Source organism: Crinia signifera, chromosome 9 (assembly GCF_055691185.1).
Source record: "Crinia signifera chromosome 9, ASM5569118v1, whole genome shotgun sequence".
NCBI lineage: Eukaryota > Metazoa > Chordata > Amphibia > Anura > Myobatrachidae > Crinia > Crinia signifera.
The window spans coordinates 123,213,900-123,239,386 of record NC_139225.1 but is presented as its reverse complement, the minus strand read 5'-3'; the positions used below and the strand labels follow the sequence as shown (position 1 = coordinate 123,239,386).

The window sequence follows — 25,487 nt, the reverse complement described above, 5'->3', positions numbered from 1 at the left end:
TTTTGGGTATTTTATATATTTGATTATATAAAACCTGTTCTTTCTTCTTATTTTAATTTTTGGTATCTTTGTCTACCTTTTATTTTTTGTGTATATTTTATTTCAAAAATTTATTAATGCTTATTTATATGTTTTTTTGTATTATATATATTTTTTTATTTTTGTGAGTTTTTTATTATTATTACTCAATTAGTTATATGAATAGCAACCCCCAAAAAATAATAAAAGGGATAATACAATTAATAGAGGTAAAAGAAAAATGAATGGAAATAATCTTAACCCCTTCCCGACATTTGACGTATATATACGTCATGGCCGGGAAGTACTTCCCGACACATGACGTATATATACGTCATGACTTCAAACTGTCACTGCGTCTAGAGACGCAGTGACAGAGGGACGATGTCTGCTGTCCCTGACAGCAGACATGTCCCTGCATGCCCAGGGGGGGCTGCGATGCCGCCCCCCCGTCGGCGATCGCTGTGATTGGCTGTTCAGTGTGAACAGCCATTCACAGCGTTTTCTGTGTCACCGGCGAATAACGTTCGCCGGTGACACGGGATCGGAGGTGATTGGTGCTGTAAAGTACAGCACCAATCACCGCGGGGTGTAAGGGTGACACTGGTGTCACCCCACCTCACCCCGCCCGCCCCCAAAGGCCGTGATTGGTTCGTCGGACCGACGGACCAATCACAGCCATGGAGGGGGGTTTAAACTAACGGTGACTGCACTGCCCAGCTGTCGCCATTTACTGACCAGAACCTTGCTAAATACTTACCTGATCACTGCCTGGATCTTGCTTCCTCTTGTGACATCCTGTGCTGTGTTGTGCTGTGTTGTGCTGCTGCGAGTTATTAGATAGAGAGATAGAGAGAGAGAGATAGAGAGAGATAAAGAGGCCTAGTGACAGAGAGTGCTATATTTTGTGCTGCTGCAGTGTAATAGAGTTATAGATAGAGAGATAGAGAGAGATAGAGAGAGAGAGATAGAGAGAGATAGAGAGATAGTGACAGATTGTGCTATATATTTTTTATATAACTGACTGCTGCCCCCCCTTTTGTGCTGATCAGTATAAATTAACTGATAAGCAACTTTTTGGGGGCGCAGGGTTTTTTTTATATATATATATATACCTGTCAGTGCTGCTGCTGCAGTGTCATAGAGTGATAGATAGTGAGAGATAGAGAGATAGAGAGAGATAGTGACAGAGAGTGATAGAGACTGCTATATTTTGTGTCTGCTGCCCCCCTTTTGTGCACCCCCAGCAACTTTTTGGGGGTGCAGGGGTTATTTTTCATATATATAACTGTCAGTGCTGCTGCTGCAGTGTCATAGAGTGATAGATAGTGAGAGATAGAGAGATAGAGAGAGATAGTGACAGAGAGTGATAGAGAGTGCTAAATTTTGTGTCTGCTGCCCCCGCCTTTTGTGCTGATCACTATATCTGAGGTGATCAGCAACTTTTTGGGGGTGCAGAGGTTTTTTTTTTTATATATACCTGCCAGTTGCACTGTCAGTTGCACCAAAGGTTGTGCACCTGCTGCCCCTCACTGGTAATCAGTGTCGCATCACTGATCACCTTTTTTTTTTTGTGGGTGCTGTGGGGTCTTTTTTTAATTTTTTTTTTACACACACTGTGATTTTGTGGGTGTCCTGTGGCCACTGTGCGCTGATCAGTGACGTACATCACTGATCATCTTTTTCGGCACAGGGTTGATCTATTTTTTTTTTTTTTTTTGATCAAATTCCTGTTGCCTTTGAGCGCTGTTCAGTGACGGACGTTACTGACCAACATCTGTGCTCAATTTTTGGCGCAGGACCTTTTTTTTTTTTTTTTTAACCCCTTCAATTTTTTTTTTAACCCCTTCAATTTTTTTTTTTTAACCCCTTCAATTTTTTTTTTGTATAAAGTATTTTTTTTTTCTGCACTACATACACACTACACACTACATACCCCCCGGGTTGAAATAAAGTTTGTACCCCCCCCTACACTATACACGTGTTGAAACATTTCACTACCAGTAACACAAAAATAAAAATGGCATCCCAAATGTCATCCCAAATGTCATCCCAAATGTCATCCCAGTCATCCAGAAGAATGTATTCAGCGGAGGAGGCATATGCCATGCTTGCCTCTGACTCTGACACAGCCAGTGATGCAAGCGGGGAATTTGAAGGATTCGTCTTAAGCTCCTCTTCCTCCTCTGGTGATGAGGGACCCCCTCAAAGATGCCCCCGTAGAGCAGCTGAGACCCACCCCCCAATAATTGATCTCGTATGGACCCCACCACCAGACAATTTTGAGCCCCAGGTTCCTGAGTTTTTGGCCATGCCAGGAATCCAATTTGATTCCACAGGTCTCAGAGAAATTGACTTTTTCAAATTATTTTTCTCTGATGATTTTATAAATTTAATGGTGGACCAAACTAATTTATATGCCCAGCAGTTTATTGCTCAAAACCCCACGTCATCATTTGCTAGGTGGACCCCTGTAGATGCAGTAGAGATGATGACGTTTTGGGGTCTGGTGTTTCATATGGGCATAGTAAAAAAGCCAGAAATTAGGCAATATTGGAGTACAGATGTTCTGTACAGCACCCCATTTTACCGTATGGCCATGCCCCGGGCTCGATTTGAGACGATCCTTAAATTTTTGCATTACAACGATAATGCACAGTGCCCACCCAGAGATGATCCCACCTTTGACCGGCTATTCAAAGTCAGGCCGGTCATTGATCATTTCAGTGCCAAATTTGAAGAGATGTACATCCCAGATAAATTCATTTGCATAGACGAGTCCCTTATACATTTTAAAGGAAGGGTTAAATTCCGCCAGTACCTTCCCAGTAAGAGGGCAAGGTATGGCATAAAAATGTATAAGCTGTGTGAAAGCACCTCAGGGTACACTCACAGGTTTAGGGTATATGAAGGGAAGGATTCAAGAATTGAACCGCCAGAATGCCCCCCCTCCCTCGTAGGTGTTAGTGGAAAAATTGTCTGGGATTTAGTGCACCCCTTCCTGGATAAAGGTTATCACCTCTATGTGGATAACTTTTACACTAGCATCCCCCTGTTTAAGGCCCTTGGTTCAAGAGGTACAGCAGCTTGCGGTACTGTGCGCAAGAACCAAAGAGGCCTCCCAAAAACGCACATTGCCCAAGTAATGAGAAGGGGTGAAAGCAGGGGAATATGCACCGAAAATATGTTGTTGGTCAAATATAAGGACAAGAGGGATGTCCTTATACTGACAACAATTCACGGAGACAGTACCACCTCCGTCCCTGTACGAGGTACCAGTACCCACACCTCAAAACCTAATTGTATCCTGGATTACAATAGGTACATGGGTGGAGTGGATCTTTCAGATCAGGTACTGAAGCCGTACAGTGCCCTGCGGAAAACAAAAATCTGGTACAAGAAGCTGGCCGTGTATATCATCCAGATGGCACTGTATAACGCTTACGTGCTATTCCGTTCTACCGGCCAGAGGGGGATATTTATGCACTTTCAAGAGGAAGTCATAAAGGGCCTAGTATTTGGGAACCAGCAGGCAGAGGGCCCAAGTACTTCTAGTACTGGCCCCACGTATTGTACCAGGGCAGCATTTTCCGAACGAAATCCCCTCCACTGCAAGAAAGGGCAGGACACAAAAAAGGTGCAAAGTTTGCTATAAAAAGGGAATAAGAAAGGAAACTATTTTCCATTGTGAAACTTGCCCCGACAAACCCGGCCTATGTATAAAGGAGTGTTTTAAAATATACCACACATCTATGGATTATTAGGTTCATCATTTCACCGTGCTTCGGGGGTCTTGCTAATGCCACATAGCACCCACCATTCATTCCACCAGAATCTGAGCTGCAAAATCCAAAAATCACTCCTTCCCTTCTGAGTCCTGCCATGCACCCAACTGGTATTTTTTGGTCACATATGAGGCATTGCCATACTCGGGAGAAATTGGGGCACAGATTTTGGGGTGCTTTTTCTCCTTCATACCTTATGAAAATGAAAAATTTTGAGCCAGAACTGCATTTTTGTGTAAAAAAATGTAATTTTTCATTTTCACTGCCCAGTTGTACCACAATTGGTGAAACCCCTGGGGGTTTGAAATGTACACTATACCCCTAGATGAATTCCCTGAGGGGTGTAGTTTGCAAAATGGGGTCACTTGTGGGGGGGTTCCACTGTATTGGTGCTTTGGGGGTCTTGCTAATGCGACATAGCACCCACCAACATTCCACCAGAATTTGTGCTGCAAAATCCAAATATCACTCCTTCCCTTCTGAGTCCTGCCACTTTTTGGTCACACATGAGGCATTGCCGTACTCGGGAGAAATTGGGGCACAGATTTTGGGGTGCTTTTTCTCCTTCATACCTTCTGAAAATGAAAAATTTTGAGCCAGAACTGCATTTTTGTGTAAAAAAATGTAATTTTTCATTTTCACTGCCCAGTTGTATCAAAATTGGTGAAACCCCTGGGGGTTTGAAATGTACACTATACCCCTAGATGAATTCCCTGAGGGGTGTAGTTTGCAAAATGGGGTCACTTGTGGGGGGGTTCCACTGTATTGGTGCTTTGGGGGTCTTGGTAATGCGACATAGCACCCACCAACATTCCACCACCAAAAATCACTCCTTCCCTTCTGAGTCCTGCCATGCACCCAACTGGTATTTTTTGGTCACATATGAGGCATTGCCATACTCGGGAGAAATTGGGGCACAGATTTTGGGGTGCTTTTTCTCCTTCATACCTTATGAAAATGAAAAATTTTGAGCCAGAACTGCATTTTTGTGTAAAAAATGTAATTTTTCATTTTCACTGCCCAGTTGTATCAAAATTGGTGAAACCCCTGGGGGTTTGAAATGTACACTATACCCCTAGATGAATTCCCTGAGGGGTGTAGTTTGCAAAATGGGGTCACTTGTGGGGGGGTTCCACTGTATTGGTGCTTGGGGGGTCTTGCTAATGCGACATAGCACCCACCAAAATTCCACCAGAATCTGAGCTGCAAAATCCAAAAATCACTCCTTCCCTTCTGAGTCCTGCCATGCACCTAAATGGTATTTTTTGGTCACATGTGAGGCATTGCCGTACTCGGGAGAAATTGGGGCACAGATTTTGGGGTGCTTTGTCTCCTTCATTCCTTGTGAAAATGAAAAATTTTGAGCCAGAACTGCATTTTTGTGTAAAAAATGTAATTTTTCATTTTCACTGCCCAGTTGTATCAAAATTGGTGAAACCCCTGGGGGTTTGAAATGTACACTATACCCCTAGATGAATTCCCTGAGGGGTGTAGTTTGCAAAATGGGGTCACTTGTGGGGGGGTTCCACTGTATTGGTGCTTGGGGGGTCTTGCTAATGCGACATAGCACCCACCAAAATTCCACCAGAATCTGAGCTGCAAAATCCAAAAATCACTCCTTCCCTTCTGAGTCCTGCCATGCACCCAAATGGTATTTTTTGGTCACATGTGAGGCATTGCCGTACTCGGAAGAAATTGGGGCACAGATTTTGGGGTGCTATTTCTCCTTCATACCTTCTGAAAATGAAAAATTTTGAGCCAGAACTGCATTTTTGTGTAAAAAAATGTAATTTTTCATTTTCACTGCCCAGTTGTATCAAAATTGGTGAAACCCCTGGGGGTTTGAAATGTACACTATACCCCTAGATGAATTCCCTGAGGGGTGTAGTTTGCAAAATGGGGTCACTTGTGGGGGGGGGTTCCACTGTATTGGTGCTTTGGGGGTCTTGCTAATGCGACATAGCACCCACCAACATTCCACCACCAAAAATCACTCCTTCCCTTCTGAGTCCTGCCATGCACCCAACTGGTATTTTTTGGTCACATATGAGGCATTGCCATACTCGGGAGAAATTGGGGCACAGATTTTGGGGTGCTTTTTCTCCTTCATACCTTCTGAAAATGAAAAATTTTGAGCCAGAACTGCATTTTTGTGTAAAAAAATGTAATTTTTCATTTTTACTGCCCAGTTGTATCAAAATTGGTGAAACCCCTGGGGGTTTGAAATGTACACTATACCCTAGATGAATTCCCTGAGGGGTGTAGTTTGCAAAATGGGGTCACTTGTGGGGGGGTTCCACTGTATTGGTGCTTGGGGGGTCTTGCTAATGCAACATAGCACCCACCAACATTCCACCAGAATCTGAGCTGCAAAATCCAAAAATCACTCCTTCCTTTCTGAGTCCTGCCATGCACCCAAATGGTATTTTTTTGGTCACATGTGAGGCATTGCCGTACTCGGGAGAAATTGGGGCACAGATTTTGGGGTGCTTTTTCTCCTTCATACCTTCTGAAAATGAAAAATTTTGAGCCAGAACTGCATTTTTGTGTAAAAAATGTAATTTTTCATTTTCACTGCCCAGTTGTACCACAATTGGTGAAACCCCTGGGGGTTTGAAATGTACACTATACCCCTAGATGAATTCCCTGAGGGGTGTAGTTTGCAAAATGGGGTCACTTGTGGGGGGGTTCCTAAATTTTAGCATCTTATGGTGCCTAGAAACCTACATGGTGCCTAAAAAATAATCTCATAAAAAGGAGGCTCCAAAATCAAGTAGGTGCTCCTTCTATTATGAAGCCTGTGGTTTGGTCAACGTGCACACTAGGGCCACATATAGGATATTTATGAAAACAAAAGAATTGGGGGAATCAATTTTTAGTCACATTTCTCTAGTAAAATGTACTGTGTTCCTTAGAAAAATGTATTAAAATTGCAAATCTGCAAAAAAAATGAAATTTTGAAATTTCACCTACACTTTGTTTTAATTCCTGTGAAACACCTAAAGGGTTAACAAACTTCCAAAATGCTGTTTTGAATACTGTAAGGGGTGCAGTTTTTGAAATGGTATCATTTATGGGGGTGTCTCACATACAAGTCCCTCAAAGTCACATCAGAACTGAACTGGTCCCTAAAAAAATCAGTGTTTGAAATTTTCTTGAAAATTTGAGAATTTGCTATTCATATTGTAAGCCTCCTAGTGTCCAAAAAAATTAAAAGGAAGTTGAAATAATGATGGAAACATAAAGTAGACATATGGTCTATGTTAGTTATTAACTATTTTGAGTGGTATGATTATTTGTCTCACAAGCAGAAAATTTAACATTTTGCAAATTGCTAAATTTTCCATTTTTTTACGACATTTTGGTATTTTTCACAAAAAAACACAGACTGTATCGACCCAAATTTACCACTAATTTGAAGTACAATGTGTCACGAAAAAACAATCTCAAAATCACTGGGATAAGTAAAAGCAAAAAAAAGTTATCCCCACTTAAGTGATACATGTCAGATTTGAAAAAAAAGGGCTCTGTCAGGAACGCAAAAACTGGCTCTGTCAGGAAGGGGTTAATAAACAATTGTGATGATCAATATAATCATAAATTACATGAAAAATATTTGAGAAAGTAATAATTAATAATGATGTGTCTTGATAATATAGAAGAAAGGATCCCCAGACCCCCTGCTGTGTACATATATTAATGATAGCTAAATCCAATATTCAAAAGACCCCTTATATAGTGCATGTACGAAAAATGAATAAAAAATGAATAAAGAAAAAATGTGAAAAATAAAAATAATAATAATAAAAATAAAAATAAAAATGAAAATAATAATAATAAAAATAAAAAAAGTGGACCTTCGAACTGGGCAGTGTGAGCCCTGATAGCATGAACGAATATATTAACTATGGAGTCTTTCTTACATAATTCTTGCAACGATAGATTAGCCCCAACCCACAAGATTTCAATAAATACATACATACCAAAAATTGCTCTTCTCCCTCTTTCTCTTTTTTCTTTTATATTCTCACCTAACTATTTATACCATTCCTTGAAGCTTAACATCCCGCTCAGTATAACATCATGTCACCTCACTAACTATGATAATTTGGACAGCATAGGTTTAGAAACACGATCATAATTCAATTATTGGGAGTAATTCGTATAGATTCACCAACATGGTTATTAATTGGGCGTTAGGCTCAAACCCTTCTTCCGCCCCCCCCCCCTTTCACCTTGTTGTTTAAATATTTCCCCTTTTTCTTTGTCCAAATATTATCACTTAATGTACTCACGAAGTAGGGGCGTGTCCCCCACCATACACAATGATTTTTTATTGCATTTCTTCAATACTTACACTTCCACAAGATGGATGGTTGATGCCTCTCCATGCACATATCGATATTTCTTTATTTCTATTATAGCTTTGTCACTTATTTGGCAATGTAGCACATTGCCCATCATTCTTGCACTGCACTGTTTGTTTTTATCTATATATCTTTCTATCTCTATTTTTTTTTAATTATTTTTATATTTTTATATTTTTTTTTTATTATTATTATTTTCATTTTTATTTTTATTTTTATTATTATTATTTTTATTTTTCACATTTTTTCTTTATTCATTTTTTATTCATTTTTCGTACATGCACTATATAAGGGGTCTTTTGAATATTGGATTTAGCTATCATTAATATATGTACACAGCAGGGGGTCTGGGGATCCTTTCTTCTATATTATCAAGACACATCATTATTAATTATTACTTTCTCAAATATTTTTCATGTAATTTATGATTATATTGATCATCACAATTGTTTATTAAGATTATTTCCATTCATTTTTCTTTTACCTCTATTAATTGTATTATCCCTTTTATTATTTTTTGGGGGTTGCTATTCATATAACTAATTGAGTAATAATAATAAAAAACTCACAAAAATGAAAAAATATATATATATAATACAAAAAAACATATAAATAAGCATTAATAAATTTTTGAAATAAAATATACACAAAAAATAAAAGGTAGACAAAGATACCAAAAATTAAAATAAGAAGAAAGAACAGGTTTTATATAATCAAATATATAAAATACCCAAAAAAATAAATATAAAAATATAAATAAAAAAACTTAAAAAAATATAAAAAATTGATATGAATACAGTAATATCACCAATAATTGGATAAAGAGATATGCCAGAATAGAAATGGGGCATGCAGACTATAGATATAAATAATAAGACTATAGATATAATAATAAAGATGTAACCAATATCATTTTAAAAAAACATAGTACAGCTAATGGCCATGCTGAGGTACTGTATGAGATGAGAGAGCGGACAGGGAATCTTTTTGATTCTATTTTTCTCAATAAACCTATGTACTTCATTTTAAGCAAACAAATAATAAAATTATCCTAATCCTTTTCTCCTGCCGGTTTATGTAAAACCTAATGGTGGTATACCTTTAAGAGTGAATAAAAATGTGCCGCAATACATATGCAAAAAGATCAATGCACTAAGCTGCGGGAACAAGCACAATGATTGACAGTTGTTTCCCATTGGCTGTGCACAAGCTTAAGAAGCCACAGGCAGACAGCTTAGGTACGCTGCCGGGTGATCAAGCTTTTTTGCGAAACGTACGTCCCAGACACCAGACAGACGGGCAGAGACGCGGTCACGTGTGCACACGTCATCGCTGGAGCGGCTTCCAAATCGGAGATTCAGAGACAAGACACAACGCTCCTACGCGTCCCTGCATCTGATAGACCCAGGGCTGGTAACGTAAAGACCTCTCCCTGTATGAGCAGCCGTGCGCCGTCTGTGCCGGCTCAGCTCTGAATACAGGCAGGGTGGTCTTCTGCTTTTTTCTTCTTTTATTCAATTAGAGTAAAGCCGTGCATTAGAATATATCCTCACAGGGCATAAATTGGCATTAATTTTCAGACACAATTGTATCCATTAGCGGTATTATTCCGCTTCAGCATTTAAACTGCTAAAATCATCCGTTTATAGAGGCAAATGCGCAAAGTCTTTATCGGTGTAATTCTTTTCTTTCAGGATACAGTATTTGTTTAAAAGTATTCAAAAGTGTTCCTTTGCGCTACAGCAGATACAGCTGTTCACATTAATTTAATCAATCATGATTGTCATTGTGTGTAACTTTATTGCTGGGTCTTTCTGCATTAATTGAGCAAATAGCAGAGGTTGATTCATTCATTTATTCTGTCAACTTTTGCGGCATACAGCATCTTTCTAGGAATTCATAACTGTATGCCATGCTGCGCTAAATTGGATACAGCCGATATTTGCATGTCTAGATTGACTAATTACAACTGCTACAGCTGGATAAGCATTTTTGTCCACTTTTTGTTCTATGGCAATCTGCTTGAGACTGCAGCAATTGCCATATGCTCTTCTGCACTGAAGCTGACACAGTTAATACGCATATAATCGACTGCAAACAATTTACTGCACTTGGATAACGATAGCCTGTTTATCATAGAGTTTAATAACCTATTAAGGGGCATATCTATTTGAGATACATGGATGGTACTATTTTTCTGTTGTCTGAGTGAACCTACTTTTTGCAGGACTGTGATATCAGAATCTGGGGTGCCCTGATTGATAAATGATACTCTTTAACTTTTGGATACAATTGTGTTTATGAATTCTGCTGAGTAGAACTGACTCATTTATAGTTTTATAACATACAAACTTACCAATTTATAGTCCCAGAACAAATAAACCAATTTTAAAGGATACCAATGCACGTACACAAATGTAAATATTGTATATACTTTGTTTGAATATTTTGAATTATTTTGCTGACCAATGATTATAATCCTTATCTCATTCAGTTGAGACAAAACTATAATGCCAATTGGTGAAGGCATTAAGGATTTATGATGGTCCGCCCTATATAACATTGGTGCATATGTGCATTTGTGGTAGTGACACACACATACGATTTCATTGCACCAATCTTTGATACCAGCCCTACTATAATTGTCTATAAATAAATTCGCAAATAGAGACAATATAATAATATTAAAAAATATTTTTATTAATAAAATTCTTTTGCAGCATAAATTAAATCAAATTGATATATTATATATCTTTGATACGAAATAAATCTTTTTGCATTGTATGACTTTAAAAGCACAGAAAATGTTATTTTAAAAATGATAAAAAAAATAAAAAAATAAAAAAATAAAAAGACAAAAATAGATGTTTCACTTCGCATAAGAAAAAATTACAAAAATACTTTTTCGAGCAGCTTAGCAATTGTAGATTGGGGAATAAGAGTGCACCCCACCCGAGTTTCTTTTTTCTTCTTTTGGTCATAACTTAACGTATCTCTACTCGGGGGTGCACCACTGACCATCACATTTCTTAAGGCTTCAGCCTTGGGCATAGGCTGGTAGGTGATGTGAGATAGGATTTTCCTTATCAATTGTAGTCAGTTTTTTTCCCAATCTCCCTATCTTCTTAAACTCATTATTCCCATTTTTAGTGCAGGCTCCTCCCACCCAACTTTTTTTCTACCATTATTTTTTTATTAAAAGAAAAAATCATAATCCAAAATGGCATACATTTTCAGTCATTTTCAGTCATTTTCAGTCATGTTCATGTACTTGTCAGGATGGCCGAGTGGCCTAAGGCGCCAGACTCAAGAATCCGTTCTTCCTGTAAAAGGGCTTTCTGGTCTCTGTAAAGAGGCGTGGGTTCAAATCCCACTTCTGACAAAGCTTTTTATTGTTTCAATAGCAACTACATTCAACTGCCAAGTAGTCTTATAATACGTATGACTGATACCGATAAATGCAGTTAGTAGTTCTTTGTGTTTGTTTGTTCTTGTTTTCGACATAGATATCTTGATCACATTTATTTCAAAGAAGCATGCAGCTTAATAAATTAAAGAAATGTAATAAGGTAGAAACTGTGGAAGATCAGAGGAATAAAGTTATCCCATCAACACACTAACCCCAACCTTTCAGTATTTTTTTTATTAAAAGAAAGAATCATAATCCAAAATGGCATACATTTTCAGTTATGGTTATGTACTTGTCAGGATGGCCGAGTGGTCTAAGGTGCCAGACTCAAGAATCCGTTCTTCCTGTAAAAGGGCTTTCTGGTCTCTGTAAAGAGGCGTGGGTTCAAATCCCACTTCTGATATGCTTTTAATTGTTTCAATAGCAACTACATTCGAATTTCGATTTGTCTTATAATACGTATGATTGATACCGATAAATGCACTTTCAGTATTTTTCTTATTAAAAGAAAGAATCATAATCCAAAATGGCATACATTTTCAACCATATCCATGTACTTGTCAGGATGGCCGAGCGGTCTAAGGCGCCAGACTCAAGAATCCGTTCTTCCTGTTAAAGGGCTTTCTGGTCTCTGTAAAGAGGCGTGGGTTCAAATCCCACTTCTGACAAAGCTTTTTATTGTTTCAATAGCAACTATATTCAAATTTCGATTAGTCTTATAATACGTATGATTGATACCGATAAATGCACTTTCAGTATTTTTTTTATTAAAAGAAAGAATCATAATCCAAAATGGCATACATTTTCAGTCATTTTCAGTCATTTTCAGTCATTTTCATGTACTTGTCAGGATGGCCGAGCGGCCTAAGGCGCCAGTCTCAAGAATCCGTTCTTCCTGTAAAAGGGCTTTCTGGTCTCTGTAAAGAGGCTTGGGTTCAAATCCCACTTCTGACAAAGCTTTTTATTGTTTCAATAGCAACTACATTCAGCTGCCAATTAGTCTTATAATACGTATGACTGATACCGATAAATGCAGTTAGTAGTTCTTTGTGTTTTATTTGTTCTTGTTTTCGACATAGATATCTTGATCACATTTATTTCAAAGCAACATGCAGCTTAATAAATTAAAGAAATGTAATCAGTAGAAACTGTGGAAGATCAGAGGAATAAAGTTATCCTATCCACACACCAACCCCAACCTTTCATTATTTTTTTATTAAAAGAAAGAATCATAATCCAAAATGGCATACATTTTCAGTCACGCTTATGTACTTGTCAGGATAGCCGAGCTGTCTAAGGCGCCAGACTCAAGAATCCGTTCTTCCTGTAAAAGGGCTTTCTGGTCTCTGTAAAGAGGCGTGGGTTCAAATCCCACTTCTGACAAAGCTTTTTATTGTTTCAATAGCAACTACATCCAACTGCCAATTAGTCTTATAATACGTATGACTGATACCGATAAATGCAGTTAGTAGTTCTTTGTGTTTTATTTGTTCTTGTTTTCGACATAGATATCTTGATCACATTTATTTCAAAGCAACATGCAGCTTAATAAATTAAAGAAATGTAATCAGTAGAAACTGTGGAAGATCAGAGGAATAAAGTTATCCCATCAACACACCAACCACAACCTTTCATTATTTTTTTATTAAAAGAAAGAATCATAATCCAAAATGGCATACATTTTCAGTCACGCTCATGTACTTGTCAGGATGGCCGAGCTGTTTAAGGTGCCAGACTCAAGAATCCGTTCTTCCTGTAAAAGGGCTTTCTGGTCTCTGTAAAGAGGCATGGGTTCAAATCCCACTTCTGACAAAGCTTTTTATTGTTTCAATAGCAACTACATCCAACTGCCAATTAGTCTTATAATACGTATGACTGATACCGATAAATGCAGTTAGTAGTTCTTTGTGTTTTATTTGTTCTTGTTTTCGACATAGATATCTTGATCACATTTATTTCAAAGCAACATGCAGCTTAATAAATTAAAGAAATGTAATCAGTAGAAACTGTGGAAGATCAGAGGAATAAAGTTATCCCATCAACACACTAACCCCAACCTTTCATTATTTTTTTATTAAAAGAAAGAATCATAATCCAAAATGGAATACATTTTCAGTCACGTTCATGTGCTTGTCAGGATGGCCGAACGGTCTAAGGCGCCAGACTCAAGAATCCGTTCTTCCTGTTAAAGGGTTTTTTGAATTCTGTAAAGAGGCGTGGGTTCAAATCCCACTTCTGACAATGCTTTTTATTGTTTCAATAGCAACTACATTCAAATTTCGATTAGTCTTATAATACGTATGATTGATACCGAAAAATGCACTTTCAGTATTTTTTTATTATCAGTATTTTTTTTATTAAAAGAAAGAATCATAATCCAAAATGGCATACATTTTCAGTCATATTCATGTACTTGTCAGGATGGCCGAGCAGTCTAAGGCGCCAGACTCAAGAATCCGTTATTCCTGTAAAAGGGCTTTCTGGTCTCTGTAAAGAGGCGTGGGTTCAAATCCCACTTCTGACAAAGCTTTTTATTGTTTCAATAGCAACTACATTCAACTGCCAATTAGTCTTATAATACGTATGACTGATACCGATAAATGCAGTTAGTAGTTCTTTGTGTTTGTTTGTTCTTGTTTTCGACATAGATATCTTGATCACATTTATTTCAAAGCAACATGCAGCTTAATAAATTAAAGAAATGTAATAAGTAGAAACTGTGGAAGATCAGAGGAATAAAGTTATCCCATCAACACACTAACCCCAACCTTTCAGTATTTTTTTTATTAAAAGAAAGAATCATAATCCAAAATGGCATACATTTTCAGTCATGGTTATGTGTTTGTCAGGATGGCCGAGCGGTCTAAGGCGCCAGACTCAAGAATCCGTTCTTCCTGTAAAAGGGCTTTCTGGTCTCTGTAAAGAGGCGTGGGTTCAAATCCCACTTCTGATATGCTTTTAATTGTTTCAATAGCAACTACATTCGAATTTCGATTTGTCTTATAATACGTATGATTGATACCGATAAATGCACTTTCAGTATTTTTCTTTTTAAAAGAAAGAATCATAATCCAAAATGGCATACATTTTCAGCCATGTCCATGTACTTGTCAGGATGGCCGAGCGGTCTAAGGCGCCAGACTCAAGAATCCGTTCTTCCTGTTAAAGGGCTTTCTGGTCTCTGTAAAGAGGCGTGGGTTCAAATCCCACTTCTGACAAAGCTTTTTATTGTTTCAATAGCAACTATATTCAAATTTCGATTAGTCTTATAATACGTATGATTGATACCGATAAATGCACTTTCAGTATTTTTTTTATTAAAAGAAAGAATCATAATCCAAAATGGCATACATTTTCAGTCATGTTCATGTACTTGTCAGGAAGGCGCCAGACTCAAGAATCCGTTCTTCCTGTAAAAGGGCTTTCTGGTCTCTGTAAAGAGGCGTGGGTACAAATCCCACTTCTGAAAGCTTTAAATTGTTTCAATAGCAACTACATTCAACTGCCAATTAGTCTTATAATACGTATGACATACCGATAAATGCACTTAGTAGATCTTTGTGTTTTATTTGTTCTTGCTTTCGACATAGATATCTTGATCACATTTATTTCAAAGCAACGTGCCACCTAATAAATTAAAGAAATGTATTCAGTAGAAACTGTGGAAGATCAGAGGAATAAAGTTATCCCATCAACACACCAACCCCAACCTTTCATTATTTTTTTTATTAAAAGAAAGAATCATAATCCAAAATGGCATACATTTTCAGACACACTCGTGTACTTGTCAGGATGGCCGAGCGGTCTAAGGCGCCAGACTCAAGAATCCGTTCTTCCTGTTAAAGGGCTTTCTGGTCTCCGTAAAGAGGCGTGGGTTCAAATCCCACTTCTGACAAAGCTTTTTATTGTTTCAATAGCAACTACATTCAAATTTCGATTAGTCTTATAATATATGATTGATACCGATAAATGCACTTTCAGTATTTTTTTTTTAAAAAAAAAGAATCATAATCCAAAATGGCATACATTTTCAGTCATGTTCATGTACTTGTCAGGATGGCCGAACGGCCTAAGGCGCCAGACTCAAGAATCCGTTCTTCCTGTAAAAGGGCTTTCTGGTCTCTGTAAAGAGGCGTGGGTTCAAATTCCACTTCTGACAAAGCTTTTTATTGTTTCAATAGCAACTACATTCAACTGCCAATTAGTCTTATAATACGTATGACTGATACCGATAAATGCAGTTAGTAGTTCTTTGTGTTTGTTTGTTCTTGTTTTCGACATAGATATCTTGATCACATTTATTTCAAAGCAACATGCAGCTTAATAAATTAAAGAAATGTAATAAGTAGAAACTGTGGAAGATCAGAGGAATAAAGTTATCCCATCAACACACTAACCCCAACCTTTCAGTATTTTTTTTATTAAAAGAAAGAATCATAATCAAAAATGGCATACATTTTCAGTGATGGTTATGTACTTGTCAGGATGGCCGAGCGGTCTAAGGCGCCCGACTCAAGAATCCGTTCTTCCTGTAAAAGGGCTTTCTGGTCTCTGTAAAGAGGCGTGGGTTCAAATCCCACTTCTTACAAAGCTTTTTATTGTTTCAATAGCAACTACATCCAACTGCCAATTAGTCTTATAATACGTATGACTGATACCTATAAATGCAGTTAGTAATTCTTTGTGTTTTATTTGTTCTTGTTTTCGACATAGATATCTTGATCACATTTATTTCAAAGCAACATGCAGCTTAATAAATTAAAGAAATGTAATCAGTAGAAACTGTGGAAGATCAGAGGAATAAAGTTATCCCATCAACACACCAACCCCAACCTTTCATTATTTTTTTATTAAAAGAAAGAATCATAATCCAAAATGGCATACATTTTCAGTCACGCTCATGTACTAGTTAGGTTGGCCGAGTGGTCTAAGGCGCCAGACTCAAGAATCCGTTCTTCCTGTTAAAGGGCTTCCTGATCTCTGTAAAGTGGTGTGGGTTCAAATCCCACTTCTGACAAAGCTTTTTATTGTTTCAATAGCAACTACATTCGAATTTCGATTTGTCTTATAATACGTATGATTGATACCGATAAATGCACTTTCAGTATTTTTATTTTAATATTCTTTATTAATTCATTTTCCACATAGATATAAAAAAATACAGACACTAACAAAAGTAACCCTCCCCTCATTTCTACATTTCATACTTCATTAACATACAATATACATATGTAGTTACTTTAAACACACACACAAAAAAAAAAAAAAACAACATTCCTTATTGCATCCAAGTGTTAAAGTATTCAGGTCTCCATTTTCTATAAATCCGTAGGTTCTTTTTCATCTTTAAAATAGATCCATAGGAAAAAGTAGTATATAACCAGCTATAGTTTATTCTAATATTACTCAGAGTTTCTCAGACTGTTCAGCAGGTGCAATCCTACACCGAGCATCAGTGTCCCTTCACAGACTTACAGCGCAGAATTAAGCATTTAGGGTATCCGCTGCGGGTGTGAACTCTAGCTTAATATTTAATTAATTATAACAAAAAAAGTAGATAAATAGATAACTAACACTGAAAGCTCCACCTCGTGTGATTATGTAACTAAATTTTGTATTATGATGCCACAAAAAAAAAAAAGTTCATAAAAAAAAATGTTGCTTATTAAGTGTGTATTTTTTTTTTTTAATCTCATTTCTTCCCTTCCCCCCTCTTATACATCTAATAAAACTCCATTACTAGTCCTGTGATTGTGGTTTACAGTGCCAAACTTACTGATTAGTGTAATATCGAGATGTGAACCACACATCCCAGATTTTATAGAAAATTTTTATCTGTTTTTTCTGCGTGTGTACATATTTTTCGTGCTCTAGTGTACAGTTTATAAAGTTGATCCATTCTCGTATATCCGGACCCTTTTGTGCCATCCATGAGCGCGCTATTATGACTTTGGCCATTGCCCCGAGATTTACAACTAGTTGTCTATGCACTTTGGGCAAGGTGGCAGTAGTCCATGTACCTAGCATGAGGCTACATGCTGTCAATGCCTGTCGTGGGATTCCTAGATCCATCATAACATAGACCACGTCTTCCCAAAATTTTTTAAGATGACTGCATTCCCAGATTAGATGCCAGAAGTCGCATCTATCAACTGTTCCTCCCCTAGTACATTTGGGACATCCAACACTTCCCTCTTTCGAGTATTTTCCAATTCTTACCGGAGAGAGATATATCCTGTGTACTATGTTGAACTGCACCTGCTGAATTCTACCCGAGCTGGTTACTTTACTTTGCACATTTAAAACATCTGTCCACATATCAATAGTTAATTCGGGGATATCTTTCTGCCATCTCAGATAGGCTGCCTTTGTGTCTGTATCACACGTGTTATCAACAATAAATCTATAGCATTTAGAGATTGCTTTCTCAGTGCCCATTTTCTTTAAGATGTTTTTAACCGGCGATTCCCGAATTTCGATTTCGTTAGCCTTCCAATGATGGCACAAGGCTCTCCTCAGCTGCAGGTATTGAAAAAAGAAACTCTGTGGTAACTGAAATTCGCTCTGCAGCTGGGAAAAAGACCCGATGCCATCACTATTATACACCTGCCCTATACTATTAACTCCATAGTACCTCCACATTCTTGACCCTTGGTACTTATCAATCTTTTTTAGGGACTCTATTGAGAATAAATATGTGTCGGGGTCCACTTCTTTGTAACCAATTTTTTTAGATATCCACCACCAGATCTTTTTTGCTTGCTTAATTATGGGAGGGGTGTTCCTACCACATTGCTGTTCTAATAGGACCTGGAGCGGGGTATACCCTGGTGCCGAACTTCTGATAAGTTTTGCCAATTCCAACCCGACCACTTCTCCCCCCATCCACTGATTTAAATGTACTAACTGGGCGGCATAATAGTAGGTCTTAAAATTTGGAAGGCCCAGGCCTCCTCTTTCCCTTTCCAGCATCAAAATATCATACCTAATTCGGGGGTTTTTATTTCTCCAAATAAATGACGACACAATTTCTCTAATCTTATTAAAGACCCGGTTCGGGATATAACAGGGTGCGTGCAAGAAGACATATAGAAACTTTGGTAACATAGCCATTTTTATCAAATTAGTACGCCCCAGCATGGTTAAGGGAAGCTTTGCCCAATTTTTACAGCTTATTTTTAAATGACATATCAGGGGATCAATATTTTCTAATACATATTTACAAGGTTCAGCTGATACAATAATACCTAGATATTTAAAATTATCTACTATGGGAATGCCAAAGTCGGGTATTTCCTCCTTCCTCTTTCGGGTAACCAACAAATGTGACTTATTCCTATTAATAGTCAACCCCGAGTACCTTCCGAACTCCTCTATACAGGCAATTGCCTGGGGTATGGTTCTTACATATTCGGAGGCCCCAAACAAAATATCGTCGGCGTATAGTGACACCATGCCCGTCTGCCCCCCCCCTCCCTCCACCCCGCGACCACTCTCAGCCTACATGCCACCGGCTCAATAGCCATGGCAAACAGGAGGGGGGAGAGGGGGCACCCCTGCCTGGTGCCACGAGTTAATCGAAAAGAATCGGTGATGTAGTCATTTACCATTATTCTTGCCCTTGTGTCCTGATACATTATTGAGACCCATCCCACAAATCTAGGACCAAACCCAAATTTTTGCATAATGACTCTCAAATACGTCCACTCTACCGAATCAAATGCTTTTTGTGCATCGAATGATGCGATGGCAACACTTTCTCTGGTTTGCTCGGCAGACTGGATGTATGAAAAAGCCCTACGAATATTAATAGCAGTAGAGTTTCCCTTAATAAACCCGGTTTGGTCATGGTGCACTAATTCCCTTATTACCCTCCCCAACCTTACCGCCAGTACCTTCGCAAATATTTTTGCGTCCGAATTTATTAATGATATTGGGCGATATGAATCAACTATAGTGGGGTCCTTGTTCCCTTTAGGTATTACTACAATAATAGCTTCGGTCAATGAGTCTGCTAGCTTCCCCTCTAGTTCCATACCCTGGAGGGATTGCAAGAGCCTCGGAGCAATAATATCTCCGAACTGTTTATATATTTCGATCGGGAGGCCATCAACTCCTGTAGCCTTCCCGGCCGTAAGAGTCTTTATGGCTGCGCGCAGTTCCTCCAACGTAATCGGGGAGTCTAATAAGTCTCTGCTTTCATCTGTTAGCTTTGGTAATGTTATATTATCAAGGTATTCCTCTATTTCCTCCCAAGTAGTTATAGTACTGGATTTATATACATCTTCAAAGTGTTCCTTAAAGATGCCCGCTATTTCTTCCACCCCATAGACCAGTGGTCTCCAACCTTTTTTGGGTCGGGAGCTACTCGCGACAAAATAAACCGCCCGAAGAGCTACTAAAGTAAAAAATGTTAAAAAATCTGCATAATATATAAAAAAAACACACTGCAATGCCCCAGACATAATATGGCACACACTGCAATGTCCAATATGTCACAAACATACCTCCCAACACTGGAGGCAGAGGAGAAGAGACATCTACGCGTGCCGAAGGCACGCACAAAAAATTAGAGGGTTCAGCTACTACCGTGGAATTCGTGCGAGGCTACATCCCCCATTTTTTCCGCTATGGGGGCATGGTCAGCTCTCTAAGAGCTGTAGCCACATGGGGTGCGGCCATGGAAAATGGGGGTGTGATACACATATGCCCTCAATAGTGCAGTGCCAGATACACATGACCCCAATAGTGCAGTCCGTGATACCCATTATAAATATGCCCTGCACCGTGATGCTCCATTATACAAATGCCCCACACCGTGATGCACCATTATACATATGCCCCACACCGTGATGCCCATTATACATATGCCACACACCGTGATACTCCATTATACATATGCCACACCGTGATGCTCCATTATACAAATGCCCCACACCGTGATGCTCCATTATACATATGCCACACACCGTGATGCTCCATTATACATATGCCACACACCGTGATGCTCCATTATGCATATGCCACAATGTGAAGCTCCATTATACAAATGCCCCACAGTGTGATGCTCCATTATACAAATGCCCCACAGCGTGATGCTCATTATTAATGAGCATCAAGTGTGTGGCATATGCCCCACACACCTTGATGATTATTAATTAATGAGTATCAAGGTGTGGGGCATATGTTTAATGGGCATTATTTGTGTGGCATATGTTTAATGACTCATTAAACATATGCCATACACATGATGCCCATTATACCTGTGGCGTCGATAAGTGCGGCAACCCGTGGACAAACAGTGCGCGGTGACGGGCGGGAACTCACTCAGGTCCGTGCGCTGCTGGGGAAACCTCTCCCTTCACTCCAGGGCTGTCAGTCACTCCAGGGTCCTCTCTGCAGTCTGTCGCCGGTACGCCGCCGTGTTACCGCATACACAACAACACGGCCAATGCGTGGCAGGAGGACTCCGCCCACGCGTGCTCCTGCTGTGCTAGATGCCGCGAGGCGCATGCTGCTGCTGCGCCCGTGCCGCTTAGAGACGGTCACACTCACCCTGCCCAGTCGCCGCCATTACATGAGCGGCAGCGGGGACTGGAGTCCCCGAGCTACTCTAAAACACCCGGCGAGCTACCCGTCGCTCGCGAGCGACGGGTTGGCGAACGCTGCCATAGACCAACTCTCCTGTCCGCGAGCGAATACAGGTGACTGTCTTTGAGGGAGTTTCTATTCGTGAAATATAGGCCAAGTATCTTCCTGATTTATCATTATTATGATAGAACTGATGTGACTGTTTTAATATACGAAGTTCTGCCATTACTTGTAGGTGGCCTATCCATTCCCGCTGGGCAGCCAGCCAAGCTGCTTTTGTTGGTGAATTGTTATCAAGGAGATATTTCTGTTCTAATTCTACCATTCTAGTTTCTAACATCCTATCTTTCTCTTTGCATTTACCCTTTAAGAAGGATGTTTTCCTTATCAATAGGCCTCTAAGGTAGGCTTTAAATGCATCCCAGGTATACGTGGGTTTGGAAGTGTCTGTATTTATATCAAAGAACCCCTCTATCTGTGTACCTAATTCTTCCTTCATTTCCTCCCCATTTATTTGGTTAAGCCATGAAGGATGTATTTTCCAATATCTGAAGCCTTTACAGCTATCAAAGTCTAGCTGGGCCAGCATAGGGGAGTGGTCGGATATTCCTCGTGCACAGTGTTCAATAAGGGTGAAATATTTTAACAAATTCTCAGAGGAAAACACCATATCGATCCGGGAGAAGGTATTATGTGATATGGAATAACATGAATATTCCCGTTCGGTGGGGTATCTGGTTCTCCACACATCCCACCATCCTATGCTCTTCATAAAATCAGCAATTCCTCCGGTCTCCTTGCAGATCACACCATCCCTTCTCCACCTATCCTGACATGGATTCATTACCGCATTAAAATCACCCAAACATAGCATGTAATTGTCTGGTCGTAATGAAGCAAATTCCAGTGCCCCTTTCAACACCTCATATGAAAAGGGTGGGGGAATATAGACCGCCATGATTGAAATTCTAACAGTTCCCACATATGCATCAAGAAATACATATCGTCCCCTAGAATCCACTTCGGATGCAATACACTGAAACTGGAGGCTCTTTCTAACAAATACAGAAACCCCTCTTGAGGATGAGGTAAATTGGGAATGATATGCATGCCCAATCCAGGGGCGACGGAGAGCTAACAATCTATCGCCGCACAAATGAGTCTCTTGAAGACATATTATCTCAGCCTTCATCTTTTTGCATTGATCTAAAACTAATGCCCGCTTGACCCGATCATTCAAACCCCGCACATTCCATGTACAGATTCTCACCATTTTGTCAGTGCACAAGCTGGCAACTGTCCGGATTTGGTATTATTTTTATTCCGAGGACTACTTCTTACTAACCTACTTTCTGGATGCAAAAACATACATGGACAAACAACACAAAACATTGACCCACCCTCCCTCCCCCACCCTGTATTACCTACCCACTTAGGCATACCTGTTGCAAAACGTCCACCCTACCCTACCCAACTCCTCGGACTAGTTACTTTCAAGCCACCCCAACCAAGCGTGTCCGCCCCTCCGGTTTCATCCTTTGACACATTTTTACTGCTCTCTCCCCCCCCCCCACCCCTAACTCCCAACCAGTACAATTATTCTTAGTGTTTCTAAATACCATATACACACATTAAGGCAGATTAAACCAGGCTGGATAATTACAATAATATACTATCTATAAACCAACAACTTCCATTGTTCCTTGTGATTGAATATTTTAGAATAGCCTTAGCAGCACTTTAAGTCAGGCATAACTCAAAAAAAAAGAAAAAGAAAACCTGAACAATAGAGATACAGCACTAAGAGTCCCATATATCAATAATCATCACTGTTTCTGTAACGCTCATTTCCTTTCTTGGGTATTCAGATAACTATCGATTGTTAATGAGCTGTTTTCGGCCTGGGAAATTCAGATCAATCCATGCTGCCGCCTCTTCTGGTGAATGGAAGAATTTGGATTTGTCGTTTTGAATCACCCGGAGTTTCACGGGATACAGCATGGCATATTTAATAATTAACTCCCTCAACCTTGCCTTAACGTCCCGGTATTCGGCCCTTCCCTTCTGTATTTCATAGGGTAGATCAGGAAATGCTGCGATTTTTTTTCCATTAAACATAAGGTCACCCTTACTTCGGGCAAGTCTTAATATAGTATCTCTGTCCTTAGATTGAAGTACCCGTACAATGAAAGTCCGAGGGGGGCCCCCAGGTACTGGTTGTCTGGCTGGAGTGCGATGTGCCCTTTCTATAGAGAACTGGGGGGAGAGCTCCTCACTTCCCAGAGAACTGCGGAGCCAATCCTCGATAAATTTCTCAGGAGAGTGCCCCTCCACCCTCTCTTCAAAGCCCACAAATCGAATGTTATTTCTGCGCATCCGTCCCTCCATATCTAAAATTTTATTGCGCATTTCAGACACTTTATCTGACAGCACCTTGACCTGGGTAATTAAGGGGTCAACCCTGTCTTCAACTTGTGAGACCCAGGATTCTACCTCCGTGATCCTTTGACGAATCTTTTGCATGTCATCTCGGATCAGTATCACATCTGATTGAACTTTTTCAACTTGCTGGGAAAGTCGAGTTTCACTGGTGTTGATAGCTTCCAACAACTGTGCCATAGTAACATCATTACTCGGTGGGCCACTGCCGGCTTTTATGGGGGTAGTCTGGAGAGTGGTGTCTCGCGACCCATTGGCACTATGTGCCTGCGTGCGGGCATATTTTTCCAGCCTAGCGGCTGTTGCGGATTGGCCGGTCTTCCCCATCAGTACTTATAGAATCTGAATCAAAAGTCCTTTAGCACCGCACTACAGGGTTGTAATTTCTTTCAGGGGGGTAAATTGACACCCAAACAAATTTCACTCCATACTCTGCCTGGGAGACTACAAAACACTCTCAATCAAGTTTCAGATAGTCCGTCAGTTAGAAATCACCCTCCGTATAAGGTGTGTATATGGCCTTACACAATATAACCCAAACAATATAGGGTTAAGCAAGCATATTGTTATCAGGAAACTTGAAATGATAGTTCAGGCAGCAATGTATAAAATTGATACTTGCGGTTGCTGTAGTCTCCTGATTGGACTGCAGTGACTTTTCTCCAGGGTGCTGACACCTACTCCCTCCCCAGCATCAACAGATCCTTGAGTTCCAAACGATCACTCAAAGTGCCTTGCAGGGATGGCTTCCTGTTACACAGGCCAGAGCGTCAGCGTCAGGGTGGTAAAAGGTGTAGATAGCCTCCTCCCAAGGGGGTCTGCTTGTCCCTGGCGTCCGCTGACCTTATGGAGCAAAAAAAAAGATCTCTGCCAGCTTATGATTGTGCTGGTTCCCCAGCACACGCTGAGGCACGCCGTCCTGGACTTCGGGCGCCGGTCGATGACATCACCTTCTTCCGGCAGGGACGCCAGCGCTCCGGGGACATGCTACAAAGTCCACCACGTCCAAGGCTCCAGCAGTCCCGCGGCTGACACAGGCAAGAAGCCAGCCAGGTATAAGGGGAGAGGGGGAGCGATAGAAGCCCGGCTGTTAGCTAACCATTCCGAAGGGACGGAGCCACCTCCCTCACGTGCACGCCGCCGTGGCTCCGCCCAATGACCCTGTGCCCGCACTTTCCGTATTTTGCTTATTAAAAGAAAGAATCATACCAAATATCCAATAATTTTGGGTGGCGATTTCAACATGGTAGAAGACCCAACAATTGATAGAACCCCATGTGTACCCAGGACCACAGACTTCCAAAGCCGGTTCTTACTATCCCTAAACACAAACTTAGGATTAACCGATCCTTGGAGACTACTGAATCCAACGGATAGAACACACACGCATCTATCACTAGCACATAACTCACTCTCCCGTATCGACAAGTTCCTAATAGCTAATGAATTAATAACCGATGTATGTAGAACTGATATTTATGACATAATAATCTCCGACCATGCCCCAATTATGGTGGCTCTAAACCATTCACATATGCACCCGACAGACCATATCTGGAGATTCCCCTCATATCTATCTAATTCAGATGACTTCAAATCATACCTAACATATAATTGGACCAATTACGTGGATGACAACCTAGCCTATTGGGACCGCCCGGACATCTTCTGGGAGGCCTCAAAGGCAGTTATGCGAGGCCATATAATTGGCTATGTTGCCAAAAAGAAAAAAGAGGCTAAAATTAAACACGACACCCTCAATAGAGAGATGACAGCAGCTTTCCATGCTTACTCAACTAGCCCCTCCGACTCCACCTTTCTACCATATAAACAAGCTAGACAACTATTTGAAACCTACTTAGCTACCCAAGCAAAACA

At 39.9% G+C, this 25,487-nt stretch overlaps 11 non-coding genes across 11 annotated transcripts; all 11 read left to right on the top strand.

Moving 5' to 3' along the window:
* Nucleotides 1-11,443: 11,443 nt before the first annotated feature.
* TRNAL-CAA (transfer RNA leucine (anticodon CAA)) lies at nucleotides 11,444-11,552 on the top strand. The gene is made up of 2 exons: nucleotides 11,444-11,481; nucleotides 11,507-11,552. It is a non-coding gene; the product is annotated as a tRNA-Leu (tRNA).
* Nucleotides 11,553-11,873: 321 nt separating this feature from the next.
* TRNAL-CAA (transfer RNA leucine (anticodon CAA)) lies at nucleotides 11,874-11,982 on the top strand. The gene is made up of 2 exons: nucleotides 11,874-11,911; nucleotides 11,937-11,982. It is a non-coding gene; the product is annotated as a tRNA-Leu (tRNA).
* Nucleotides 11,983-12,138: 156 nt separating this feature from the next.
* TRNAL-CAA (transfer RNA leucine (anticodon CAA)) lies at nucleotides 12,139-12,247 on the top strand. The gene is made up of 2 exons: nucleotides 12,139-12,176; nucleotides 12,202-12,247. It is a non-coding gene; the product is annotated as a tRNA-Leu (tRNA).
* A 606-nt stretch (nucleotides 12,248-12,853) lies between these two features.
* TRNAL-CAA (transfer RNA leucine (anticodon CAA)) lies at nucleotides 12,854-12,962 on the top strand. Its single transcript has 2 exons — nucleotides 12,854-12,891; nucleotides 12,917-12,962. It is a non-coding gene; the product is annotated as a tRNA-Leu (tRNA).
* A 320-nt stretch (nucleotides 12,963-13,282) lies between these two features.
* TRNAL-CAA (transfer RNA leucine (anticodon CAA)) lies at nucleotides 13,283-13,391 on the top strand. Its single transcript has 2 exons — nucleotides 13,283-13,320; nucleotides 13,346-13,391. It is a non-coding gene; the product is annotated as a tRNA-Leu (tRNA).
* A 320-nt stretch (nucleotides 13,392-13,711) lies between these two features.
* TRNAL-CAA (transfer RNA leucine (anticodon CAA)) lies at nucleotides 13,712-13,820 on the top strand. The gene is made up of 2 exons: nucleotides 13,712-13,749; nucleotides 13,775-13,820. It is a non-coding gene; the product is annotated as a tRNA-Leu (tRNA).
* Nucleotides 13,821-13,994: 174 nt separating this feature from the next.
* On the top strand, nucleotides 13,995-14,103 carry TRNAL-CAA (transfer RNA leucine (anticodon CAA)). The gene is made up of 2 exons: nucleotides 13,995-14,032; nucleotides 14,058-14,103. It is a non-coding gene; the product is annotated as a tRNA-Leu (tRNA).
* A 320-nt stretch (nucleotides 14,104-14,423) lies between these two features.
* Nucleotides 14,424-14,532, top strand: TRNAL-CAA (transfer RNA leucine (anticodon CAA)). Its single transcript has 2 exons — nucleotides 14,424-14,461; nucleotides 14,487-14,532. It is a non-coding gene; the product is annotated as a tRNA-Leu (tRNA).
* A 156-nt stretch (nucleotides 14,533-14,688) lies between these two features.
* On the top strand, nucleotides 14,689-14,797 carry TRNAL-CAA (transfer RNA leucine (anticodon CAA)). The gene is made up of 2 exons: nucleotides 14,689-14,726; nucleotides 14,752-14,797. It is a non-coding gene; the product is annotated as a tRNA-Leu (tRNA).
* Nucleotides 14,798-15,365: 568 nt separating this feature from the next.
* TRNAL-CAA (transfer RNA leucine (anticodon CAA)) lies at nucleotides 15,366-15,474 on the top strand. Its single transcript has 2 exons — nucleotides 15,366-15,403; nucleotides 15,429-15,474. It is a non-coding gene; the product is annotated as a tRNA-Leu (tRNA).
* Nucleotides 15,475-15,629: 155 nt separating this feature from the next.
* TRNAL-CAA (transfer RNA leucine (anticodon CAA)) lies at nucleotides 15,630-15,738 on the top strand. The gene is made up of 2 exons: nucleotides 15,630-15,667; nucleotides 15,693-15,738. It is a non-coding gene; the product is annotated as a tRNA-Leu (tRNA).
* Nucleotides 15,739-25,487: the final 9,749 nt, after the last annotated feature.